This window comes from Athene cunicularia, assembly GCF_003259725.1.
Source record: "Athene cunicularia isolate RWA chromosome 20 unlocalized genomic scaffold, athCun1 chr20_part1, whole genome shotgun sequence".
NCBI classification, from domain to species: Eukaryota; Metazoa; Chordata; class Aves; order Strigiformes; family Strigidae; genus Athene; species Athene cunicularia.
This window is the reverse complement of record NW_020799125.1, coordinates 2,033,393-2,039,405: the sequence shown is the minus strand read 5'-3', so window position 1 is coordinate 2,039,405 and position 6,013 is coordinate 2,033,393.

The following is a 6,013-nucleotide window of genomic DNA, read 5'->3' as shown; positions in this document are numbered from 1 at the left end:
TTTTTTTTTTTTTTTTTTTTTCTGTGCGTGTGTGTGTTCTGCTGTGGCACACTCCGCATTTAAAAAAAAAAAAAAAAAACCCAACCAAACCAACAAACCCGAACCTAACAAACTGCAGAGCAAGCAGTGCACTAGAATAATCTGAACTGAAATGTTAGAACTTTGACATGCAACCGTTCTGCAAGGTTAAACCGGCCTTTAAATGCCTAATTCAGACACAGGCTGGCTAATGACACCTGGGGGGATTGGGGCTTTATTTATTTATTTGCAACAAACTCGTGCTATGAGCTAATACCAGCCAGAGCAAAAGGGTAAAATGTGGTTAAACTTAGCCTAACTTGCAATGATCTCAATGCTGCGGTGGTTAACTGTTAAAATGCTGAGAAATGAGCATTAATTACATGCGCATAGTTTGTGGACAATCAGAAAGGGAAGAGGAGGAGGAGGAGGAGGAGAAGTTAGGTTTTCCCTGCAAGGGTTTGGAATTCAGGTTACACTTCATACATCAATTGACTGTTACGGCTTCTGCAGCTCAGAGTTGACTATGGTCATTGTATTTTATATGATAGTGGTGATACCTAGTCACATAAATATATAGACCGGTATTGTGAGATGGATACTGTGGTACATACGCACACGCACAGAAATTTAGGAATGTTTCATAGCGTGCATATGTATATTTTACACCTCTTTATACATAGCTGTATAAATGCTATATATAAGCAGGTGTAACATATCATCCGAATACAGCGCATCTCCAGGCTGTGTTTAGAGTATGGATACGTGTATATATGCCTGTGCTGGAGAGGGTGTACACTCAGTAATCGTGTGTAATTGTATAGGCAGAAATCTGTGATTTGTGCTGTCGGTTTAATTGCTGGGTTTCTCTCGAGTGGATGGTTGTGTCTGTGTCTCGCAAGGACTGAGCCCTGTGCCCAGCCCAGCCCCGCTGCCGTGCGCTGTGCTGGGGCGAGCACACGCCTCTGCCTCAGCCCCGCTTGTCTTTCCCTTCTCCGGCGCCCAGCCCTACATACGGGCTGGCTCCAAAGTCCCCAAAGTTTTGTGCTGCGCAGCTCCAGCTCGACTTTGCCACCTGGACCTGAGCAGCACCTCGAGCCTGGGGCAAAGCGGGGATATAATATACAGCACCTTACTTTTCATCCCTCCCACGATCCTCCTTCCCCCCTCAGCCTCCAACAATACCTCAGGCTCTTCCCTTCCCTTTTATTTGCCCCTTGGCCTCTGCACTATCCAGGTCTCCATCCATTTCTCTCCTTGGAACAGCCATAATTTTATTGCACGTGTTTTTCTGCTAAGAGCAAGCCCAGGAGCTCAGCAAGCCTAGGTGGGTTGAGGATGTTGGATGACACTCGCCCACCACCACTTACTCTTGGTAGTAGCTGCAGGATGGGAACCACAGGGTGCCTCTGGCGTCACCATTAAAAGCACCGTCACGCCATTTATCTGTTCCTCCACCAAAAGGCACAACCCTAGAAAGCACAAGCTTCCACGCAGAGCCTCAAAGCAAATTTAAACCTCCAGGATGAACTTTGCTGCCGTGGTTGTGTCATTGTCTTCAGTTTCAGTAAGGATTTAAAAAGTCATTTTTTTTAGCTCTTACACAGTTCTCTCCTCAGTGGCCAGCAGCCACTGTCCCGCTCATCTGCAGAAGCTGGGGACCATTCAGCACAGCCCATGTCAAATGCATTTGAAGAAAGCAAATTGGGTATGAGTGGCAGATGTTTAATGGTCCAAGAACTCCAGTAGCTCTTCTACTGTTGTTGGTCTGAAGAAAATTCAATACCATGGAATGCCTTGGCTGTGCAAAACCCCCCACCAGCACTTTGATTTTTGTGGGGGCTTTTTTTGAATCTTAAGCACTCAGACTTTCCCTCACACTCCTCAGCACTCCCTTTGCTTTAATTTCACTGCAGTCATGCATTACAATAGTGCCACAGCTCCATCTCTCTTCCCCTTAATCCAAACTAAGGGTTGAAATTTGCCTTGAAATGAGACAAATAAAGATGGTTAAAAAGGCCAACAAACTCAGGGAATGAGGAGGGGAGCTGCACAGAGCCAGAATCAAGGCACGTGCTGGTGTTGCGTTGAGTGGTGTAAAGCCATTTTGGGGGCTGGGGGATGAGCACAGCGGATTTACACCCCGGTTCCGGGCGGCCTTTGCTTTTTGGTGGCGCTAGAAGTTGATGGGGAGCAGGGAAATATTTACTCCCCGGTTGGCAGTGCTGTTTTATAAAGCAGTGGAAAAGCATTGATGCAATTAGGTATTCCAAAGTGCTTAGTTTGCCACTTGCTAAGTTTACTTAAACCCTCTTTAAAGGCTTCATTAGAAGATTGCGAGGAACGGTAAAATTCATTAACACGAAGGCAGCCATTCTGCATTTGCCTGTAAATTGGTATCGACCGGCAGCAGCGGGGCGAGGGGCGGCGGGCGCAGGTGAGCGTGCCCTGCCCACCCTGCTGAGCGTGCAGGCAGCACCCGGCGTGACCTCCGCCGCCGCTCCCTGCCTAAATCCTGCCTATAATAGTCTCCTATTCAGCCCGGGCAGCGTTTGCAGCTCTGCCACTCAGCCCACATTGTTCAGGGAGCTTTAAAGCTCAGCGCGGCTGCGAGGAGGCGAGGGAGAGGGGGAGAGGCAGCAGCTGCACGCGGGGCTGAGCCCCATGGGTGCTCAGGCGCACGGCGGAGTGCGCGGGCACGCAGCCCACCGGGGCTGCGGGAATAACTCAAAAAGACTTTGGCCCAAGCTCCCGGCACCTTGCTTTGGCTGCCTTTTACGTTGCACGTCTGCAGGTGTCTCCCCAAAAACCTTTAGCTGGCGTTGGAGCTCAACTGGATGACTTATTAGAAGCAATTTTTTTATTATTATTATTTTTATTTATTTTTTTTTAAATACCCTGAACTCCCCAAAAGGCGTGTGCTATCTTTTGGGGTTTGCTTATCTGCGAGGTAGTGTCTCACTCACAGTGACCAGCAGAGGAAAAAAATCATTGGATTCACTAGGTAAGATGCTTTCTTCTTCCTATGCTTTAATCTCTACTTACTGATGAAAGCAATTGCTTGTCTGGGGGCTGATGAGTTTTCATACTCTGGCAAATGGAGCAGTCCTTCCCAGTGTCGGTTTGTAAATCAGTAGCTAGCCATTTGATATTTGTCTTTCTGAAAGCAGATTGGCTTTTTGTTTCCAAATTGCAGGATGGAGGCAATTGGAAAATAATATATATTTAACTTTCTCCCACATGGCTTTGTCTAAAATTATATCTCTATGAATATAAAGGAAACCCCTTCCACTAAACCACGATTTGGTCTTTTTAATTGCTGAAAGTTTACGATTTGCAATGAAACACCTACTTTTTAGGTGGAGTGGGAGGTTGGCTTTTACTCTGTGCTGTTTACGTGACAAAGAGCCCCTGCCAGGGCAGCCACCGGACCGATGCTGCTTTGTGTCCGGTGAATTATCCAGTTCCTCTTCCCAGGGACCAAAATCCATCACCTGCCGAGGGCAAAGCCCGGGATTACCGGCGAGGAGCGGGAGCCGGGGTGTGTGTGTGTGTGTCTCTGCACATGGGCTGGGCAGGAGGAAAGTCTGCTGGTTTAAACTGAGCCGTAACTCACTCTCGGGATGTAAATTGTAAATCAGCGTTATTTTTCCTCCTGTGACCGTATAAATGCGCATATTGAAACTACCTGCTTGAGAGACATACTTCTTTATATGCCCATATGAACCTGGCAAGCTATGGAATGTAAAGAAGTATGTATTTCAGGTGGGAACCCTTCTCAGAGGAGCAATGTGTGGCCCCGGGCAAAGCGGGGGAGAAAGACAGACAGATTATTTTATTTTATTTATTTTTTTTTTTTTAACTGCCTGACCTGGCAGACCGACTGGGGAGTCAATTGATGATCTTGTTCCAGCGCGTGTATTGTTCTGTCACTTTGCCTGTGTCAGCAGGTGGAAATGCTCATCAGGACATTAAATATTCAATATGCTGACTGCGGCATGGGCTTTGAAAGGCGATGCCAGAGGAAAGCTGGCTGTCCGCTCCTGGGTTTTAACAGGGATGCAGGCCAATCACTCCTTTTTCCTGGTTCCTTCTCAACCCTTTTTTCCCCCAAAATAAGGCTAGTTAGCAAACAGAGCTGGCTGATCTTTAAATCTATAAAAAACAAAAGGAGATGGAGGAGGGGGAGAGAAAGAGAGAGAAAAAGGATACCACAGTTGTGACTCGGGCGTGCAGTGTTTTAGCTTTAAATTGGCGTGCAAACTCCGCTTTTTGAATCTTTCCCACGTTCAAACTTTTTGTGCTTAAAACTGGAGAGAAAGAGATCTTCCTTGTTGGTGTGACGAGCCATCGAGCCGGCAGATCGCTGCTAAAGCCAGAGGAGTGCTCTGAATAGAAGGGTCTTATTTTCCCAAAGGAAAATAAGAAAATTAGCTCCTTTAGTTCTGGAAGTCTTTGCTGGTTTTCGCTTTTCCTTTTTAACATTTTCCAATGTAAAATAGCTGGCTATTTTTTCCAGGATCCTACAATAATGAGGCAGGATGAAAGAAACTGGGTTTAAGTATGGGTTTAATGTTCTGCGTAGACGGGTGTTGTGTCCGAGGGTTTAAAACTTTCAGCCCCAAACGCCCTCATGCATCTGTGATGCCTGTAACGATGGGCAAAGCCAAACTCCGCAGAAAGGCACTTCCCAGCTCCCCAAACACACGTTCCCATCTCCGCGGGGCAGCTGAGAGCAACATTTTCCTTTGATTGATTTCCCTGCAATCGCAACACCCCTCTTCAGTTGGCTAACGGGCTCCTAAGGCATCGTTTGGTACGCGTGATGCCTCGGCATCCCGCACAGAGGTGAATCCAGTCTTACCCATCACAGCATCCTCTCCCGGGCACGGGGAGTGGGCGAGACTCAGAGTTTGGATTTTGCAGAGGCTTTATCTGGCTCTATTCATGGCGAGAACCGTCGGCACTTGTTACACGTACGCCAAAGGGGATTTAACTGTAAGCAGGCTCGTGAATAGCGGGTTAGAAAAGGCAGGATGAGTTATCGGGGAGATTTCCTACGTACAGGATTTGGTGGGCTTTATTAAGAGCTTTATTTTGGTTTGTTTAAAGTAAACGCCGTGGCTGGTGGAGGTATGGGAAGTGCTGAGCCCCTTCCTAGCAGAGGAGCCTTTTCTTTGCCAGGGGGCTTTGGGAAGGCCGGGTTTGCGCTGAAGGATGGCTGATTTGCACATCATCCTGTTTGCATTTTAGGATGCTCTGGTTATGCTGGGCCCTGGTGAGCTGGGCCTTTTCTGGCTGGCCGTGGCAGGGGCCTCGCTGCAGGGATGTGCCATCCCCTGGGCTCAGCACCACCAGCAGCCTCCCTGCGTGGCCATGGTCCCCAGCCCCCCAGGTCCCCACAAGGATGGGTGCTGTGGGGGTCCAGCCCCAGTTTGGGGTCAGATTTAAGTGTGAAGCTGGTGGATGTTGGGATGTTGAGCCTGAGCAGGAAAGTTCTGGTGCCCAAGCACCAGGGTTGCAGTTTCGCTGATTTGTAAATCACTGGTGTTAGTTGGAGTCTCTGGATGAAAAATTAGGACAATTCTCACCATTCTGGATAAAACATAAAATTATATGTTATATATAATTTATAGATTCAATTTTCCTCTTTTCCTTGCTGAGCCTTTGCCCCACCTCTTCTCTTTTTCCCTTTCCTGCCTTCTTTCCTTGTCTTTTCTTCTTTTTTTCTTCTTTTTTTCTTCTTTCTTCTTTCTTTTTTCTTTTTTCTTTTTTCTTTTTTCTTTTTTCTTTTTTCTTTTTTCTTTTTTCTTTTTTCTTTTTTTCTTTTCTCTTTTTTCTTTTTTCTTTTTCTTTCTTTTTTTTTTTTCTTTTTTCTTCTTTCTTTTTTCTCCCCTGCTCTCTTTTTCTCTCTCTCTTTTCTTCCCTTTCTTTCTTTCCTCACCACAGGTTTTACTCCAACTCCTGTGCCACTGCGTGTTGCTCTTGCAAAGGC